Raw genomic sequence first — 22705 nt, 5'->3', positions numbered from 1 at the left:
GGAAGCGCATACACTAGATTCCCAATCAAGTGAACCATGCCCCATTGCACCGTCCACATATTTTCCGTGGCGTCCCTAAGTTGATTATTGCACATACTGGTATGGTTCCTTTGAAAGGACACAGTCTATTTCGTCCCCCATGAAGGAAGCGCATACACTAGATTCCCAATCAAGTGAACCATGCCCCATTGCACCGTCCACATATTTTCCGTGGCGTCCCTAAGTTGATTATTGCACATACTGGTATGGTTCCTTTGAAAGGACACAGTCTATTTCGTCCCCCATGAAGGAAGCGCATACACTAGATTCCCAATCAAGTGAACCATGCCTCATTGCACCGTCCACATATTTTCCGTGGCGTCCCTAAGTTGATTATTGCACATACTGGTATGGTTCCTTTCAAAGGACACAGTCTACTTCGTCCCCCATGCTACCAGTATGGTTCCGTTAAAAAGGACACAATCTATTTCGTCTCCCACGCTTCTCTAGTCCATGCCTGTGCTCCTCCTTTAACGTTCACGTCGCCATCCGGACGTTAAAACCCAATCTTCTTTCTTCCCTCCTTGTTCTGTATATATTTGCACCAAGTGTAGATAAAATTGTTCAGGCATTTTTTTGTGGAAGCCTCTCCCTACACTCCTCCCATTCCTATGGGACTCATAGTCCAGCATATTTTCCTCACATTTTAACTGCCCATAGAAAATATTTTTATATATTACCAGACAAATATCTGGAACACATGTCCATCATCAAGGGCATTTTACATATACAGTACTCCTTTCTTAGCACATCCCAAAGACGTTTGTCAATGACGTACATACAATTATCTCACCATATGCCAGTGGTAATCAGCAGATAGATTTGGAAGGTGTGTAACTGTTAATGGAGATGTGTAATTCATACTGTGTAACTGTCAAAACGCGATGTGTAAAGCGTATCGCCATTGAAAGTTACAAACTATTCGAATCTGTATGCTGATTCCGCTGATGTATAGTATTTTAAAGTTTGACCGAAGTGAAATATTTATTGTCAATGGTCTAAATGTGACCATCTCCAGGCCATGTTACACTGGAATATGAGTACAGAATTGATTTAAAGAGTCATTTGATAACAATAGTAAGATATAAAAAATATAAAACATAGCGAAAGTTAAAAGAAAGAAATTATACCCACGATGGGAGGTGGTGGCGGTGAACGGAGCGGATATACTGAATCCACGGACGTCAACTGTTCGAGAGTAGCCAATGTATTGCTTAAGTATATGAAGCTCCGCCCATCGCATATCACATTATGTCAGTAGAGCCAATTACGTATGCAAAAAGTAAAATTGTTATTACAATAAGATACAAACAGAATAGTTATACAGAAAGATAGTAAAATAAGCTGAAATGGATACATCACAAAAATAGCTTCAATGGCAATCATTTTGTCAAAATGTAATATAAGTATGTACAACAGAGGCAGCCAATGATAAGCGGTTGTGAGGATCTGCAGAACACTCGTAGATCGTATGGAAGCAAAGACAGAGCTTCAGTTACGCCATTGGTTGCCACGGAGACGGCATGGAAGTATCGATGTGCACCATCCAGCGCAAGACACTTTCAGAGCTCGGACAGAAACTGTCGTTAAAATGTACCGGCATGTAGGCAGGCAGGCATTTAGCAGTGCATCTCAGATGTTTCAAAATGCTTGTAAATTGTGGTGCCAGCAAAATAAAGCCATGGAGCTGTCGTAGAAGTGTCGGTGTGCACGTTTCACCGGAAAGTGAATTCAGAATTGCGGCAGCGATTAGCTGTTAAGGAGCACTGGCATGCAGGTAAGAAAGATGTAGAAATGCAGATAGCACAGACGAATGTGACTAAATAACCAACAAGTAAAATAAGTGTGCAAAATATACGTTACTTCAAAAGAAGCACTGTACCAGAAAGCTCGTAAAAATGACATGGACCCATCACGGCGGCCATAACTGAAGACTATAAGCAGTCAAAACTATAAAATAATTGTTTACAGTTACGTATCACGTAGTAGTCAAGAAAAATTCGATAAAAGTAGTTACAAATATGAAACTGGCATAAAACGTCACGGACCCATCAAAGCAGCCAATAATAAAACACATAAGCAGTTGAAACTGTAAAACATACTGTGAAATAGTGGTTTACAGTAACGTAACACGAAGCGACCGTGAAAAAATTCAATAAAATTTCTGTGTTATACGATCTGAAGATGGTTAAATTTTGACCGAAACGGGTTACCATTGGCAACAAATATTTATTACGGTCAAGACTGTTTTTAATTCAGTTTTAAAATATTTTATCAAGACCGCTAATATTCTCCACAAGAAATGTTCTAAAAAATTAGAATAAGGTAATTATATTACGTTACTGGCAAACTTCGTTGGTATATGCTAAGAAAACAGTACACATAAGATGCTGTCAATGATGGGCGTGTGCACTCTATAACAATCTGGAAATAAATAAATAAAAATATCTCTTTTGGGCAGTTATGTCAACATACATACCACTTCCATTTCTACTCACAGAGACGACGGTAGTTTCTTATCTTCACAGTAATTGTTACAGGCGAGTATATGAATACTGATGTACACGAAGGAAGAAATGGGAAAATGAATGGATTAAAACTAGTGACAAGAGAAATCACAAATCTCTATCAGTATAAATGTGAAGAAAAATAGGTTCATTAATAGCAACTGTCTTGATTGATAATTTTGCCCTATTTTCTAAAAACACATGCATAAGAAGTAGTATAAACTTAAGAAAGTCTCCAAAGAAAACTTTAACTTTAAAAGGAATATTAGAGGAAAGAATACTGGGAAATACGAAATGACTAAGAATTAGGAAATTAGTACTTCAAGAAGCAATACTGAAACATCTTATTATACACTGAATCGTAAAAGGTAATACAGAAACACTGTTGTTTCATTTTTATGTAGTAGTATGCCTAATTTTCGCTTTTTCTTCATGTGTGGAACCTCCGTAAAGCGAAATTTTAAAACGCTATGAAATTTCCAGACGCCTCTTTTAAAACAGGGAACCACTATATTGGTGATTGCCTTTTCCTTTATCGCGAATGGCTTGTATTAATGTAGCATTACTTTACTTGAAAGAGTTTTCATCAAAATTGGATCACACAAATTACGTGTTTAAGATCAAAATAATGCGTATTAGTAATTCGACGACTGTGTCTTTCAGAAATTACTAGTTCTCGTCATGGTTATTAGTACTTGAAGAGAACGTTGAGTGGGCAAGTGCCATTGGCGATGAAGTGGTGCGCCGTTCCAATGGGAAGCAGCAGCCCGGCAAACGCGATGAGTTTGGTGGGTTGCCTACCGTATGGATGCCAGGGGAGACGCCATATTGTTGGGCAAAAGAGATTTCGACGAGCGTCTTTGTACTAGTCGGAAAACTCAGAACTGATTCTCGTGAAAGGACTTAGCTCAGTAGAGTTTTATCACTGAAAAAAAAAAATCGAGCTCAAACGTCACGACGCGTCATTCAATTTAGATCTGGTCGAGTAGATAGAACGAGGCGAAATCGATAGAACAGTCGAAAGTCAATAAATTTTAGTTATAAATATCAGGCGTCAACTCTATCGGAGAAAGCTAAGCATTAGCAGGTGAATACACTTGTACGTGTACACTCGTGGAGTTAGCTCGATGTTAAACCAGGCGATGGGCGGTGATCAACGTCCACAAAAAATAAACTACAACGTGAGTTCAATTTTAATTTCAGAATATATGTTTTCACACGGTGTTTTTCATAAAAATCTAGACTTCTTTATTTTAGAGCATTCAGGGTGTATGCATAACAACGCCATGGATATTGAACAGGAGAGCAAATTGGTCGTTTTTCAAGAGAGAACTACTTTACAGAAATGCTACAGACTGCACTGTGGCGCATCGAAGATTGACAATGGTGACGTTGTATCCTAATTAGTTACGTAATTCAGTAGCCATGAGCGTGTAGCGGACAAAATCCGCATCCAGACATGTGCAGAGCGGTAAGTACTATGCACTGATCGAGTACCCCTCCACAAACACAAGTAGCAGAATGTATAACTAATGAGGATGCCAAACACAACCGGAAGAAGTTTAGATGCTACCATTTTCAAGCCTCGACACCCCACAGTCCCAAAAAATGTATTTCTGAACACGATTTACCCCTTGAAAAATGACCAACTGGTCATTCCGCCCGGCATGAGAAACATTTTTGGTACACCTCGTATATGAGAGCGGCTACAGGCTTCCTTACTTGCAAAACTTTGCTAGTAAATATTGATGTTACATTCTTTATTGGTTGTTGAGTGATGTCTGATTAAATTCCTTCGCCACTCGGTGGGGGCTGGTGCGCTATCCACCGGACCGTATATGAGCTCGTTCTGAGTGGATTACCATCGATTACTACAAGATGACCCAGAACAAGTGCTGTCAGTCATGTGGCACGTGGGATACTACAAGCATTTGCCAAAGTTGATTATTACTACAAGTGGCTGTGTGATTCTCTGTTCTATAGATTTGCGAGCGTGAGAAGCACGTCGCTCGTATTTGATGGAAGACGGCCTTAGAACCTTGTCTGCTACATGTGTCTACTGAATTCAGACGGAAAGCGGGATTATTGAGCCGCAGTCATGGGCACTTGTTGCACATACTTGGTGAGCACCTTAGTGTGCAGGCTGCACAAACAGTTTTCAGAGCTATCATCTGTGCCGTATGGGTCTGTAAACTGGGTGTGTTTTCTTGTTTTCGCTTTGAGTTAACCCCGATTTTATTTAAAGAGATTACCAGTTTCTACTTGACGGACTAAAATTGTTGCTAAAAGTGTCTATGCCATAGTTATTCACGACGGGCTGTCTAGTTACTGTCTATTGGGTTTGAACCCTGTTAGTAATTTAAGAATATTATATGTTCTGGTTATCTGTAATTTATTTGCTGCTCTGGATTTATGTAAGTTCAATTTTACTACCTGCTGTTTCAGAACAAATCATGTGGGGCCTGTTGTCACATTTTATTTATACATTCTTTTGTAGGACTAGCCTGAGTTATCACAACTTAAAACCAAGCTACGGACGTTGATACATTCTCTCTTGGCTGATATTTGAATTCTACGTAATTCCATGTATGGCTGAATGTGTGAAATGTGTGTGAAATCTTATGGGACTTACCTGCTAAGGTCATCAGACCCTAAGCGTACACACTACTCAAGCTAAATTACCCTAAGGACAAACACACGCACACCCATGCCCGAGGGAGGACTCGAACCTCCACCGCGACCAGCCGCACAGTCCATGACTGCAGCGCTTCAGACCGCTCGGCTAATCCCACGCGGCTCCATGTATGGCTGTTTGTTTATAATGTCTGCCTCTTCAAGGAGACAACCGCAACCTATTTACGAGAGTTCTGATATACAGAAAGTTGCTCATTGCATGTTGTTACCTTGTCTACTTACGGGTGTTGACTGATGTATTGAGTAAATGTTTGTTGATGATATATTATTATGGAACATTTGTTAATTGAAATGTTTTCCGTCTGTTCCAGTAGCACCTGAACTCATACTGTGCTTTTATTGAATTTGTTTTGAGACGGAACCACCTGGTGAGATGAAGCTCTGCACAAGGTTAAGGTCTGAAATCTCTAATACTGATCACATTTGAAACAGAAAACGTTTATTGCTGTTTGTTTTGAACTGTGGCAATTTTCCCCGTGCAAAAAGAAAAAATCATAATAATGGTTTGCACAACTGGCTGAATAAAATCAGTTTATCTTTTCTGTTTGATGTGCTATGTTTTTTGTGATCTATCACCTTACTGCTCTCAGTTCCTCTGTTGCTACCGTTCTCATATAGAAGTATTTTATTACTGTAATTTGTCACATGATTTTCTATAAAATTGTTCTGGTGTTGGGTAGAGATGCATAGAAAGACGTATAGGGAGAAATATTCTCCATCGAGAATGAAACGCATGTCCTTGATGTACACAGGCATCTACGTTGTTCTCTCGGATACAAGTCCGATCAAAGACTATGACAGTCTTATATATGCTGCTATGCTGCTATGTGTAGAAATCACTAACTCCTCGATTTCTCCGATAATATTAGGTTGAAAACTCGGCATGTAACCAAAACTTGTGATTCTTTATTTCCTTCGTGCTGCAGTAGTAGAGGCCGCACAAATCCGTAGCACTTAGAATGTAGTAAAAAACACCATCTCTGTTTCAATTGATGTGTCTTCACTAACAGACTTGGTTTCAGAATGTGATCATACAATTTTCGAGCCCATTCGCATATTTGTGTTAGAACTTTGTGCAAATAGGAAACAATCATAAAGAGCTCAACACGATAGTGGCGATGCACATGATTATGGAATGAATACATTTTGAGACTGGTTGGTTCAGTAAAGTCATTTCTGTTGCTACATAGGTGGTGTCTTCCTTGATCTTTTGTGTGTCACCTCCAAGGAATATGCTGTGGTAAGTGGAATGCTACTACAGCTTTCCATTTTAGGGCAACCGAAAGTAGTACGGAGCTAACCGGTCAAAAGTTAATAAAAACTGTGAGATACGGTAGGTTTCCGGATCCAAAATTGTCAGCTATTATCAAAAAACTAATGTATAACATTTACATAAAAAAAAGAAACATTACGGAAAAGTGTACAACATTTAAAGTAGAATAGATTCCAAATTATTTATTTAGATGCGAGTAATGTAACCCAAAAGCGTACCTCATTACTGTACTAATTAAAATGTGCTTAGCACATGAGGTGGAGCTAAAATGTCAAAGGGTGACTGATGATTACAGGTAAAGCTTTTGAAGTATTTTCAGGTTACCTGTTTCCAAGTGACCCCCCAGGCCATTGTTGCATTGTTGAAAGTGAGAACTAACTAGCGGGGACTGAACGAATAGTGTGCATTAAGATAGCACTATAGAAGCAGTGTTACATAAATTTGTCCAATCTCAGTCGTTTCTTCGCCACATCACGTAATAACTCGACGAAAGAAGCTCTATCAATGGGAAAGCGCTTGTGGGGAAAGCATTTCAGATTATAGCTGAAGATACAGAGCTTGACACAGAGCATGCAGAAATGTATAACATCAACGTAGTTAAAGGACTAGTAGATTTAAGTTATCAGAGTCATCAGAGCCTGAGACTCCAGCAGCTCTGACGTCACAAGGAGTGACAGACGCTAAATGCAGACACATCCTACTGTATCAATCAGGAGGAGATCACGTTTCACAGCCGTTGGCCTCCTCCAGGACGCCGATATGTAACTTGATGAAATAACCACTAGTTCAGACAATCGAAAAGATCCGGAAGGAGCATAAACCACACTGTGAAAATTTCCATTATCTATTGTTCTAGGTAGTAGGCGTAAAAATAGATGTAGTCATTCAAGAGGATTATAAATAGTCTGAAAAGATTGTAAGGATGTTGCGGGGCAGGTTGTGGTGAGAAACAAGTGTTAAGAAAAAAATTCGGTACATTGCGCCTTCATCGAGTCATTTAGCATTGTAGTTAGTCAGTCAGGTTGGCGCACATGCAAATTCAAGCAGCCTGCCAGAGGCAGTGTCAGTAAATAAATATGTTCTGCGTTTGGTTTCTTCAAATCCAACAGACGTAGCTTTTGCTCACGTAGCTTAAATTTATTACTTCCGAAAAAGGCACACTTTTAACTGCTAACGAGCACTTCAACAAGTGGTTACTGCATTATTGCACTTTAGCGCTTGCAACAGCTGGAATTTGCGTGCACAACGACGTAATTAGCTAACTTCAGTACTAAATAACTCAGAAACAGTGCGAAGTATCGAATTTTTTCCTGAACTGTTATTTCTCAGAACAACCTTCCTTGCACCACACAAATTTTCAAACTGTTTCTGACCACCCCGTATGGATGCACAAGGAAGACTTTGCCGTGGCTTGAGTCGTGCCAAGACACTTAATCCAGAAGCGTCCGTAGGAGTAAAGATGATTGCAGAAGTGGTGCAGCGAGCATCTATGTATATAGGAAGACTTGTAACGTTCCCTGGCAGCACACACACTATTAATAAAATGAAATGACATTTAATTGTACTATGTACGCCGCGATGAAGCAATTCGTATGTACTGTAATTGTTTAACAAAAATATTATTTAATTATGTATAAAGGACGTTGTAATATTTTCTGTAATAATATTCTCGATGTATTTATGATTGTAATATTTCTATACTCATAATGTAATTACGAAATATGTTAGTATCTGCGATGAAAAAATGTAAAATATAGCCACAGAGGAAAATAATGTTGTAAGATTACAAAGAGACATTCACAATCAGCAATAGCATAAATAGCAATACATAATGTGCATTCTTTGTCGTCTTCCTCGAGAGCTGAGAGAGAGAGGAAACTGTGACGTAGCATTATATGGATGAGTAGACTTCTTTTGTCTGTATCTATCTTTAGCCGCCATTAGAGGAGAAATTATAAAGGTGTGTAATTTTAATTATTGTTATGGTCTAAATACATTATAATTTATCAAAATTCTATATTACTAATGTGAATTAGCTTGCCCATGTCATCTATAATATTTCTTTAAAGAATTTTCAGCATTTTTAGTGATTATCGTTGGTGTTGCTGGGCTGTGCCGCGACCGAACGATTTGCAGCGGCGGCACATTTAAAAAATTGTTCCGCTATAAAATTAACCAAACCCGTAAATCGGGAGCAGGTAAAATTAGCAGTGAATTACGAAACATTTTTCTTTTACAGCGATCCTGAGGCTGACGGAATTTATTACTGGTTTTACATTTGTGTATTCATAGGCGGATAATTAACGCTGAAGTTGTTAATCTGTTGGTTCTTTCAATTTCTAAAGCAAATAACTTAAACGTATAGTGAAGTGTGTTTTGTCAACGATAATTAAACGTTTAGGTCGGCTTGGCAATATTTAACCATTTTATGCTAACAGAGACAGTCTTGTGTTCCATAGCTAACGCCGGGAAAGAATTCAGTAAATATTTAAAAAACCACTGCATTTAGAAAATGTGTGCCAAGGCCGAAATACATAAAAAATTTAATTTATATAATTTTCAAAGTCATAAATGTTATTAATCAGTTAGTATGAATTTATCAGCATGAGAGGGTTGCTAAGGTTCACGTAATTTTAAATGTGCTTAATTCTGTCTAAATGAATTTTTATTACCACACGTAAATAAGGGGTTCTACAACAAAGTTCGTACTGAAAGAGTAAATAACTAAAATATTTAAAGCCATTTCTTCCCCATTTTCATCCATTCATTTTTACATAATAAATATGTTATTTTTTCTCATTAAAGACTCGCCGCACAATCTGTGGTAGCCACTGGCTACATAGTCAAATTAAATGTGGAAAAACTGTAGGTTTTAGTTTACTATGATGTGTATATAACATAGTGTGTATTAGAATTAATTCAGTAAACAAAGGAACAAGTAGAAATATTACTTGTTTCTTTATTTTCTGAATTCATTCTAATACACACTATGTTATACATTAAGTGTACCATGTGTGATTGATTCCTCTAGTATGTACACGGCATTATTATCTCTTGTGTTTCAATTTGTACCATCTTCGGAATGTTAGCTGTTTTTTCTCTGCATCTAACAGTCTTCCCGGAAACACTTCACATAATTCACTACCTGACGTTTTCTGCACCGTCGTAGCGCTTGTCAGTATGGATTTCCCATTTGGCGTCCACGTGTCGGCATTTCAACATCTGACCTGTTCGCCAGGGGAAAATAAACATTAATGACGAGCGTGTGCCAAGCGTACTTGGAGGTACTAACCGACCTAAAAACATCCTACTCGTAGTAGCTATAACAGTTAGTCTGCAAGTGAGGTAAATGCTGATGTAATATTGTTCAGTACACTGTCGTCCTCAGTGATCAATAGAAATATCTACACTTATTCCACTAACACCCTTTATAGTTACGACATACTACAGTCTTCTAGAGAGCTATATGAGTAACTATATAAATGGTCTAATGACACCTACAAAAATGAAAAAAAGTATTCAGCGAGATGTCGATGTTCAGCTGTGGTACAGTGATATTAGATTGAGTGGATTTGATGTCGCCTGATAAATGTCTTCGACATTCTAAGGGTGAAATGGACAGAGAGTGAGGGTGAGAGAGACAAGGAGTGGGTTGGAGCGGAGCAAAGAGACTGATCGAAATGGGAGCGGAGGTGGATAAGAAGAAAGAATAAATTCTGACAGCTGGAAAGATTCTTCAATGTGAAACGTGATGGGCATTCAAAAAGAAATATAATTTAGAAGAACTTTAAGGGGAATAAGGACTTTACTGCTCCGAGGAATTTATATAACATTTGAAACAAACCGAGAAACGCCACATTGTACACTGCCGCTTGCGTTACGGCAGCAAGAGCTTCTTCAGAATAAACGAGCTCTTTCATTTTACGCAAACTGGGCCTCTCAATCAACGTCAGAGGGGGCCATTCATCTGCTTTGTAAGCGGCCCGAGTTTTTCGCTACGCACCGGCTACGCTACTTAAATAAAGAAGATAAATTACGCGCCACCACATACTAGCGTTGTGGTTCTTCTGCTCTCGGAGGCCGCGGAAACTAACATTCGTGCAGTAGCACGCACAATGTTTCCTGCTAAAGTTGTTAGCTCACTACTGGTTTTTGTCTTTTAATATATGTGTCCTTGTGCAATATTTTTGTTAACTTACATGACGCACTACTGTAGATATTTTTTGCCTCTTTATACGGCTATATCGCACGCATTATGACGTTTCTGGTGAACTTGCGCAAAATCAATGTTCCGCAAACTGAGGCCTTGCGAAACAACTCTCTCTCTGTTCATCCGCAAGATTCGGAGCGCCGCAGCCAACGGATCAGCAGATTGTGTCCGTGTTCTTTGATTACCGGGTGGTACTCGATACAGTTCCGCACATGTGGTTTAGTATTAAAGATAAACAAATAGTGAGTAACAGATTAGGTTTGTGATGTACTCAGAACTTGCGCAATGACCACGGCGAGAAATTTCTTCATCGGCGCTAGCGATGCATGAAATGGACAAGTCTCTCATATAAGAAAGTCGCACCTCTGTAGCTGTTTCAGAGATTTGGTTCAACACTATCTAAATTCTGATTGAATCATTAATTAATATTTTTGTATGGTTCTCATTGTTGCCCTGAAAGATGGTAATGGAGGCCAGAATTATATTCTGTGAAATTATATCCTTTCTTAAAAATTTTCATCTCCCTCCCCATTTCACACCCCTGTTGTTGATGTTGTTGTTGTTGTTGTTGTGGTCTTCAGTCCTGAGACTGGTTTGATGCAGCGCTCCCTGCTACTCTATCCTGTGCAAGCTTATGCATCTCGTAGTACCTACTGCAGCCTACATCCTTCTGAATCTGCTTAGTGTATTCATCTCTTGGTCTCCCTCTACGATTTTTACCCTCCACGCTGCCCTCCAATACTAAATTGATGATCCCTCGATGTCTCAGAATATGTCCTACCAACCGATCCCTTCTTCTAGTCAAGTTGTGCCACAAGCTCCTCTTCTCCCCAATTCTACTCAATACCTCCTCATCAGTTATGTGATCTACCCAACTAATCTTCAGCATTCTTCTGTAGCATCACATTTCGAAAGCTTCTATTCTCTTCTTGTCGAAACTATTTATCGTCCATGTTTCACTTCCATACATGGCTACACTCCATACAAATACTTTCAGAAATGACTTCCTGACACTCAAATCTATTTTCGATGTTAACAAATTTCTCTTCTTCAGAAACGCTTTTCTTGCCATTGCCAGTCTACATTTTATATCCTCTCTACTTCGACCGTCATCAGTTATTTTGCTCCCCAAATAGCACAACTCCTTTACTACTTTAAGTGTCTCATTTCCTAATCTAATTCCCTCAGCATCACCATTTCCTAATCTAATTCCCTCAGCATCACCCGACTTAATTCGACTACATTCCATTATCCTCGTTTTGCTTTTATTGATGTTCATCTTATATCCTCCTTTCAAAACATTGTCCATTCCGTTCAACTGCTCTTCCAAGTCCTTTGCTGTCTCTGACAGAATTACAATGTCATCGGCGAACCTCCAAGTTTTTATTTCTTCTCCATGGATTTTAATACCTACTCCGAATGTTTCTTTTGTTTCCTTCACTGCTTGCTCAATATACAGATTGAATAACATCGGGGAGAGGCTACAACCCTGTCTCACTCCCTTCCCAACCACTGCTACCCTTTCGTGCCCCTCGACTCTTATAACTGCCATCTGGTTTCTGTACAAATTGTAAATAGCCTTTCGCTCCCTGTATTTTACCCCTGCCACCTTTAGAATTTGTAAGAGAGTATTCATTCAACATTGTCAAAAGCTTTCTCTAAGTCTACAAATGCTAGAAATGTAGGTTTGCCTTTCCTTAATCTTTCTTCTAAGATAAGTCGTAAGCTCAGTATTGCCTCACGTGTTCCAACATTTCTACGGAATCCAAACTGATCTTCCCCAAGGTCGGCTTCCACCAGTTTTTTCCATTCCATTCGCGTTAGTATTTTGCAGCTGTGACTTATTAAACTGATAGTTCGGTAATTTTCACATCTGTCAACATCAGCTTTATTTGGGATTGGAATTATTATGTTCTTCTTGACGTCTGAGGGTATTTCGCCTATCTCATACATCTTGCTCACCAGATGGTAGAGTTTTGTCAGGACTGGCTCTCCCAAGGCTGTCAGTAGTTCAAATGGAACGTTGTCTACTCCCGGGGCCTTGTTTCGACTCAGGTCTTTCAGTGCTCTGTCAAACTCTTCACGCAGTATCATATCTCCCATTTCATCTTCACTTACATCCTTTTCCATTTCCATAATATTGTCCTTCAGTACATCGCCCTAACGTGCTGAATTTCTAAAAGCAGTGAAACACAAATTTTTTAATTTCTGACAGAAAAACCAAATACAAAGATTCATAGATTTAGCTTTGAAAATGTTTTCACAATGAAATAATTTCATAAAACTTTTCATCCTGTATTTGAGACCCTTAGGAGGCTGAATTTTGAAAAAGACTGGAACAAGTATTTTTTTTAAAATTTCTAACCAGGAAAAAATACTCTAATAGCTCTTTAATAATGATTTATATCATTATATCAGAAATCAAATAGCAATTTTCTTACCTTTGTCTTCAAAACTGCCGTAACAGCGCCATATTTTCAAAAAGCTCCTCTTAAACGACTCCTCTCCAAATTACAGGTTTCTGCCCTTAGTGGTTTGGGCTGTACGATGATTTGTCAGTGAGTCAATTAGTCGGGGCATTGTCTTTCATATACACAAATGGGCGTTTCCCGGCGCACTTAATGGCTACGCCTGTTTTGGATAGCTAGAAGGAGCTACTATAGACACATGAAGAGCAACTGGCAGAGACTTAGGCCCCATCGGAGAAACCACCAGAAACGAGAAACTGACCCTCGTTCCATAAAGCAGAGATTTTTGATCGTTCAGAAAAAAATAGTGACTGAAAAACATATTTCAAAAAGACCGAGAACTGCTGATAAAATAGTTCTTTATTATCTACAGCCTTCCATCACTGGATCATGTTCAGGTATAACAAAATTGCTTGCAACAAGGTGTGTGACAACTTCCTAATAGTGTTGTCAAATGAAATAACACCCATCCTTTCATATGGGCTGTTGTAAATGAACAGATGATGGAAACCGGTAGTTAATAAGGAATTATTACATGAGACGCTCTTGCCGTTCCGAAGTAGAACATACACTACTGGCCATTAATATTGCTACACCAAGAAAAAATACAGATGATAAACGGGTATTCATTGCACAAATATATTATACTAAAAGTGATATGTGATTACATTTTCACGCAGTTTGGGTGCATCTATCCTGAGAAATCAGTACCCAGAACAAATACCTCTGGCCGTTATAATGGCCTTGATACGCCTGGGAATTGAGTCAAACAGAGCTTGGATGGCGTGTACAGGTACAGCTGCCCATGCAGCTTCAAAACGATGCCACAGTTCATCAAAAGTAGTGACTGGTGTACTGTGACGAGCCAGTTGCTCGGCCACCATTGACCAGACGTTTTCAATTGGTGAGAGATCTCGAGAATGTGCTGGCCAGGGCAGCAGCCGAACATTTTCTGTATCCAGAAAGATCTGTACAGGACGTGCAACATGCGGTCGTGCATTATCCTGCTGAAATGCAGGGTTTCGCAAGGATCGAATGAAGGGTAGAGTCACGGATCGTAAGATATCTAAAATGTAACGTCCACTTTTCAAAGTGCCGTCAACGCGAACAAGAGGTGACCGATACGTGTAACCAGTGGCACCCAATTCCATCATGCCGGGTGATACGCCAGTATGGCGATGACGAATACACACTTCCAATGTGCGTCACCGCGATGTCACCAAACACGGGTGCGACCATCATGATGCTGTAATCAGAACGTGGATTCATCCGAAAAAATGACGTTTTGCCATTCGTGCACCCGGGTTCGTCGTTGAGTGCATCATCGCAGGCGCTCCTGTCCGTGATGCAGCGTCAAGGGTAACCGCAGCCATGGTCTCCGAGCTGATAGTCCATGCTGCTGCAAATGTCGTCAAACTGTTCGTGCAGATGGTGTTTGTCTTGCAGACGTCCCCATCTGTTGACTCAGAGATCGAGTCGTGGCTGCAAGATCCGTTACAGCCATGCGGATAAGATGCCTGTCATCTCGACTGCTAGTGATACGAGGCCGTTGGGATTCAGCACGGCGTTCCGTATTACCCTCCTCAACCCAGCGATTCCATATTCTGCTAACAGTCATGGGATCTCGACCAACGCGAGCAGCAAAGTCGCGATACGGTAAACCGCAATGGCGATAGGCTACAATCCGACCTTTATCAAAGTCGGAAACGTGATGGTACGCATTTCTCCTCCTTACACGAGGCATCACAACACCGTTTCACCAGGCAACGCCGGTCAACTGCTGTTTGTGTATGAGAAATCGGTTGGAAACTTCCCTCATGTCAGCACGTTTTAGGTATCGCCACCGGCGCCAACCTTGTGTGAATGTAAAGCTAATCATTTGCATATCACAGCATCTTCTTCCTGTCGGTTAAATTTCGCGTCTGTAGCACGTCATCGTCGTGGTGTAGCAAATTTAATGGTCAGTAGTGTATTTTCATATTCTTACGGGCCGTGGGACCGCAGTTGCAAAAGGTATGCTTTTGGTTATCATTTTGCGGAGTGGTTATACGAGGGCTATTCGTTTATTAAGCTCCGATCGGTAGCAAAATAGAACCGCCGATGAAGCTTTGCATTGATGTTTTGAGCACTGTCTCTGGTACACCTTCGAAGGCGTCGGGTTGCTCCTTTCAGTTCCGAACGCGCAGTGAGCACGTAAAGATGCCTATGAAACAGTGTCTCCCGATAAGTGTGACTGCCTGCTGAGAAATTTCGCATGATTTCGTGTTCAAAAAACGTTCAAATGTGTGAATTCCTAAGGGACCTAACTGCTGAGGTCATTAGTCCCTAGACTTAGACACCACTTAAACGAATTTAAACTAACTTATGCTAAGAATAACACACACCCATGTCCGAGGGAGGACTCGAACTTACGGCGGCAGGGGCCGTGCAATCCGTGACAGGGCGCCTCAAACCGCGCGGCCACTCAGTGCGTCGTGTGATTTCATGCAGGTCACATAACACAACTGTCATACATTTATTTTTTCACGGCAATTCTCGGTCGCACACTGCGTTGGCAGTGTACACGCTCCTGCAGCGTTTTCGAAGAGATGTGTTTGTTTAACCACCATACTGCCCGGGCTTGGCTCCCTCTGAGTTTCATCTCTGCTCATATGAATCTGTAACTATGAAATGAACATTTTCACCCACACAACGAGCTGTAGGCCAGCGTAGAGAACTGGCTGAAAGCACCTACTACGACGAGGGTACAGCTGCTAGGTGTAGCAAGCTGTTGCAAATAAAAGAGTTTCGATCTTTACTGGGGTTGCCATTTCGCGACAGATCGGATCTTAATAAACGAGTAGCCCTGGTACTTTTAAATTATTCTCAGGAACCTTCCCAACGATTCTAACTACTTATAGCGTGGGACACAGTTTATTTTTCATGGGGAACAACTTTGTGTGTAGGAAAAATGTCAGCTAATGCTTCCTTGCGAAGCTAGATGCCTGTGAAGCAGCAGAGCGTAGGCACACTGCAGCGGTTGTGTGCAGTGTGTGTTGCCTATCAGCCAGTCATCTGCTCCGCGTGAAAGGCGACAGGCCAAGAAAAATGGAAGTTTCTTATTCGCTTGCAACAAATATCTTTCTTTACTTAGAGCACTCCTTCCTACGGTTTACTTGTTGATCACGCTACGTATTTACTGGGGTAGATCAGATGCTGCACACATGTTTGTGGACCCCGCTAATTCGATGAAATCTCAGCATCACAGGGCTGGCGAATACTGAAGGTTACTCAGTGTTACTGGGAAGAATCAGCGAGTATTTTGCCTCGAAGAATACTTGTTCCTCACGTCGTCATCTACCACCAGTAAACTTACGTCGCAAAGACCTTAAAACAGCCTGAGTACGCTGCGTACACCGGTGAGGAAAAGTAAACGACGATAGCACCTTTCGTGTGATGTGTCAGTGCAAAGTAACATACCTCTATGAAATTTGAATCATACAAAGAAATAACTGCTACATTTCAACACGTAATGTAACTGAAATAAATATGCAATCAACGTAAAGAAGTGGCAGTTTTGATAAAAAAAGAAAAATAATTTATCTGAAGTCACTGCGATTCATGTTCCCCTGGATATTATAAAAAGTGGTGATTAATAGGACGTTCGGCCACCGCGGAAGATAATGCATGCTCTGTAACGTGCTCCTAAGCTGGCCACAACGTTGCTAAGGAGTTACAAAATCCGTGAGAAAACACTCTAGATCGCGATGGTACTTTATTAAGGGGGGGGGGGGGGGTAGGACGTGAAACGGGCCGACTTGGAGAATGAGAGGCACCACAGGACATTTTAATTTCTACTGTCTATATTTCTACAAATAAATTCATAAAACTTTGTCAGCATGACCAGGAAGAATTTTGAATTCACACTCATAGCAGTGGAAGTTAAAAAACAAAACAAAACAACCTTCTTTTTTACATGTGAAATTTCATCATTTTTTCACTTGGTATTGGCTGCATTTGTTGCTGTAGGTACACTTTTCTTCATAAGTAAGAGAGATTCTTCGATGACTTTTGCACAGAATACAAACCATGCTTACAGGTGTATGAAACTCTAGAATTTCCCAAATCTGTTAAAAACTGTGGTAAAAATTGAGATAATTAACTATAAAATTCGAGTTTTCTCTAAACAGGAATTTTAAAACGTAACAGCCCATTCATTTTTTCATTGATTAAATAAATACTAGAGTTTCATACACCTATAAGTATGGTTTGTAAGCTGTGCAAAATTCATCGAAGAATCTCTCTTACTTATGAAGAAAAGAGTACCTATAGCAACAAATGCAGCCAACAGTAAGTGATAATGAAACTTCCTGGCAGATTAAAACTGTGTGCCCGACCGAGACTCGAACTCGGGACCTTTGCCTTTCGCGGGCAAGTGCTCTACCATCTGAGCTACCGAAGCACGACTCACGCCCGGTACTCACAGCTTTACTTCTGCCAGTATATCGTCTCCTACCTTCCAAACTTTACAGAAGCTCTCCTGCGAACCAAGCATTCCAGTAAGTGAAAATAATCATGAAATTTCACATTTAAAAAATATTATATTTTCGTGTTTTTGAACTTCCACTGCTATGAGTGTGAATCCTGAATCCTTCCTGGTCATGCTGACAAAGTTTTATGAGTTTATTTGTAAATGTATAGTCAGTGCAAATTAAAATGTCCTGTGGTGCCTCTCCTTCTCGAAGTCGGGGCCCATTTGATGTCCTACCCCCCCCCCCCCCCCGCCTTAAAATGAGCGGTTTTGGCCAAGGCTTAGACCATGTTCAGACAGCATCATCAACTGTAGTTTACGATGCGTAGAAGAAGCAGCTGACCTCTGTCGCTGAGGTTTCAGCGACTGTGTCAACTGTTAGACGCATCGTCAACTTCAGCTGATGGTGCTGTCTGAACATGGTCTAAGCCTTGGCCAAAACCGCTCATTTTAAGTACCATCGCAGTCTAGAGTGTTCCCTCACTGATTTTATGTAGGTTACAAGATCACCGCTTCCAGAAAATTTTACCAAAAATTTTGGTACTAAGTTGTTGTGGTAAGGCGTTCCATTCGTCCACCGGCGCTGTTCCAAACTTCTCGATGGTCGTAGGTGCATATGGAGGAGCTCCCACACGTGTTCCCAACGCATCCCACACGTCCTCGATGGATTTATCTGGGGAACGGGCAGACCATTCTATTCGCCAAATATTTTGTTCTTCCAAGAGCTCCATCATCTGCCAAGTTCTATGGTCACGCATTCTCATGCACGAAAAGACGCACTTGCTGAAGGAATACAGTGTTAATAAAGCTCTGGTTGGGGAGTTTACCGTGTTGGACGTGCCTACCCATACTGTATCACTTAGACCACAGAAATGATCATGTTCGACAATGTTAATGAGTGCATTACTTTTCCCGCTCCTGGCCCCATGGGTGATCGTTTTGGTGGTGAGGACGGTTACTGTTGCACGGGCGTATTGACATCCAAATGTTTGAAGCCGGTACCCTCACCGGTAAACGCTATTGTGGCAATGTACCCTTTCTCCGTGTGCGTCTGTTCAGGGATGCCTTCGCCACTGACTGCCTTGTTACGGCTGACAATACTCTGCATCGAATGTGGAGAAGCTCCTGTAACGAGAGGATATTAGGCGAATAGACTGGCCGTTCATCCGATTTACATCTCATCGAGGACGTGTGGGATGCGTTGGAGAGAGGTATTGCAGCACGTCCTCATGCACCAAAGACCATCCAGCAGGTGTCAACCACACTGGTGGAGGAATGGAAAGCGCTGCTACAAGGCCAACATGGGACACGTTGCAGAGCATGCACGCATTACTGTCCGTGGTGATCACACTTCATTTTAGGAATCATGTTGTAGCGTCGCAGCTATTACGCGACTGCAGATTTTTTCAGTAAGTTTTGTTACGTTATGGCAAGCTGTTTTGGAAGCCTGTAGCATAGTAGCATTCGGCTGCGGGAGACTTGTGGCCTGCCGTATGCGTCATAGCCACACCTGTCGCTAAAGCGGACCCTGAGAATGCTCTCTGCGGCGCGTACTAAAATCACTTATTCACCTCACCTAAGAAACTAAATAACTACGTTAAATATATTCTGTTTTGTTCCAAATTTGGTACATGCCATTTTGTTATTCAGACGACCTTTGTGTCACAATTTGATATCGCTACCTATAGTAGTATCGGAGATATAGAAAATCCATTAAAAAGTACTTAACTGACACTTAAGAAAGTAAATTCAAATAGGAACGATAACAGTTTATATTTATTTTGTTATTTGAAAACAGTAATAGCACTCTCATTGTGCTCATTTTATAAAGATTTTCAATTCTAAACTTTCGATAATTTATCTTTCGTAATGAAAATAACAGTTAAAAAGTTAATACTTATATTTTGTGTTAGGGTGAGAGTAAATGAGAGTAAATGTGAGTGTGTATGTGGGACATATGTCAGATTTCAGTTCTTATTGTCCTATACCTTACGTAACTAGCAAGTATTACACCACCAGGGTGACGTGAAAAATTGTAAATCCCCCAAACTGGCGGATGACGCATGTCTGCGAGTGTTTGCTTTTGTAATAAGACAGCAAGAAAGGTAATAAGAGGGTAATCAGTTCTGCAGTATATTTCAAGCATAGTTTTCTCGTAGTTTTCGTTTGGTTTGGTTTGGTGGAATATTTTGTTAATATTTTCAGCATGAAATGACGTAAATGCATCTGAGAATGTTGGTTGGAGTAAAACAGTTTAAACGTGAGTATGATCTTGAAAGATTGATTTGATTGGCTGTTCGTTTTGATCAACCAATCAGAGTAAAGTATTTCCCGCGCATTGGCATGAGTTATATGCCCTGAAAGCAACGGCAGTCAGACAGTCGTGAACTAGCTGCAGGACGAGAAGGTCATGTTAGACGTGTTCGGAAAAATTATTTGTAAAATGAAGAAGTAACTTATTTCGCGTTCACTTTATATCGCCGTGCATCTGATGCATTTACAGACAGTTCTGTGAAGTTTGGGAGATTTTGGAGTATTTGTTGTAGAGAAAACCGCGAGTAAAATTATCGGCCTTTGTGAAAAATTCTGCGTGGCGTGTTCAGTATGTATTTACAGAACATTTTTTGGTGAGCATCTTCCTTTGAAGAATCCACTGAAAAGGACCGAGTGTGAAACTCATTTCGTAGCAGAGTATTGACTGTATTAATCTCGTAATATTTCGGGTTAGACTTAGTACGTTTCTGGCTGTCTTGCGTGTAATATAAGCTGCATGAACTAGCAGTGGATGTGCTATCGACCTAAATGTGGGCTTCTTAGCACAATAGCTAAAAGACAATAAGAAGCATTAGTATCAGTAAGCGGACATTTTCAATGATGGAAGGAAGCATCCTCTTATGCCCGTTATTATTAGAGATTTGCAGATTTATTTTGTTACCTGAGAAACGCCGACTGTGCAATAGTAAGCATGAACGATGGTTTTCTTCAACGCTGCTTGCAACATCGTGTGCATACTACCTACGAATGCAGAGCAACGGATGGTGTACGAACACTATACTGAGGTAGGTGTACATCAATTTTGCAGCTTGCTTCACTCAGTGCTAGTGAACGTTTTAACACCGCCACGCCGCAGTGTCATGCCTTTTGTAGTGTCCAGGGGAACATAATGAATCACTATGACTTCAGAGTAATTATTGTCTTCGAGTAAGTCACATCTGTTCGTCACATTGCATATTCAGCTACATTCTGTAGTATGCTATAGCAGTTCTTTCTATGTGTGGTTAGTGTCAAAGAGGTATACTACTTGCGAGTGGCACATCACGTGAAAGTTATTTTGGTCCGTTGTTTTGCACATCAGTGTGTATAGATCTATACTACTGGCCATTAAAATTGCTACACTACGACGATGACGTGCTGCAGACGCGAAATTTAACCGACAGGAAGGAGATGCTGTGATATGCAAATGATTAGTTTTACAGAGCATTCACACAAGGTTGGCGCCGGTGGCGACACCTACAACGTGCTGACATGAGGAAAGATTCCTATCGATTTCTCACACACAAACAGCAGTTGACCGGCGTTGCCTGGTGAAACGTTGTTGTGATGCCTCGTGTGAGGAGGAGAAATGCGTACCATCACGTTTACGACTTTGATAAAGGTCGGATTGTAGCCTATCGCGATTGCGGTTTATCGTATCGCGACATTGCTGCTCGAGTTGGTCGAGATCCAATGACTGTTAGCAGAATATGGAATCTGTGGGTTCAGGAGGGTAATACGGAACGCCGTGCTGGAACCCAACGGCCTCGTATCACTAGCAGTCGAGATGACAGGCATATTATCCGCATGGCTGTAACGGATAGTGTAGCCACGTCTCGATCCCTGAGTCAACAGATGGGGACGTTTGCAAGACAACAACCATCTGCACGAACAGCTCGACGACGTTTGCAGCAGCATGGACTATCAGCTCGGAGACCATGGCTGCGGTTACCCTTGACGCTGCATCACAGACATGAGCGCCTGCGATGGTGTACTCGACGAGGAACCTGGGTGCAAGAATGGCAAAACGTCATTTTTTTCGGATGACTCTAGGTTCTGTTTACAGCATCATTATGGTCGCATCCGTGTTTGGCGACATCGCGATGAACGCACATTGGGAGCGTGTATTCGTCATTGGCATACTGGCGTATCACCCGGCGTGATGGTACGTTGTGCCATTGGTTACAGGTCTCAGTGGCCTCTTGTATGCATTGACGGCACTTTGAACAGTGGACGTTACATTTCAGATGTGTGACGACCCGTGGCTCTAGCCTTCATTCGATCCCTGCGAAACCCTACATTTCAGCAAGATAATGCACGACCGCATGTTGCAGGTCCTGTACGGCGTTTCTGGATATAGAAAATGTTCGACTGCTGGCCTGTCCAGTACGTTCTCCAGATCTCTCACCAACTGAAAACGTCTGGTCAATGGTGGCCGAGCAATGGCTCGTCACAATACGCCAGTCACTAATCTTGATGAAGTGTGGTATCGTGTTGAAGCTGCATGGGCAGCTGTACCTGCACACGACATCCAAACTCTGTTTGACTCAATACCCAGGCGTATCAAGGCCGTTATTACGGCCAGAGGTGGTTGTTCTAGGTATTGATTTCTCAGGATCTATGCACCCAAATTGCGTGAAAATGTAGTTACATGTCAGTTCTAGTATAATATATGTGTCCAATGAATACCCGTTTATCATCTGCATTTCTTCTTGGGGTAGCAATTTTGATGGCCAGTAGTGTAGATACCGCTGAAGAGTTTGTGCGCACGTGAACTGTTTCGACAAGAATCTGCTTTCGGTAATGGCACGGAGTAAAAGAACTATTGTCAGCGATATAAAGGCACAGATGAAAAAAATTGCCTGTAACATTTTTCTTACCATCTGTTTTTGAAGTCGATTAGCAACAGGAGGCACAGCTCAACAAGTAGCAGGGCAACCGTCACGGCGCTGCGCGGTGTTGTTTGAGGAC

Source organism: Schistocerca cancellata, chromosome 2 (genome assembly GCF_023864275.1).
Source record: "Schistocerca cancellata isolate TAMUIC-IGC-003103 chromosome 2, iqSchCanc2.1, whole genome shotgun sequence".
Classification (NCBI taxonomy): domain Eukaryota; kingdom Metazoa; phylum Arthropoda; class Insecta; order Orthoptera; family Acrididae; genus Schistocerca; species Schistocerca cancellata.
Note: the sequence above shows the minus strand (reverse complement) of the source record.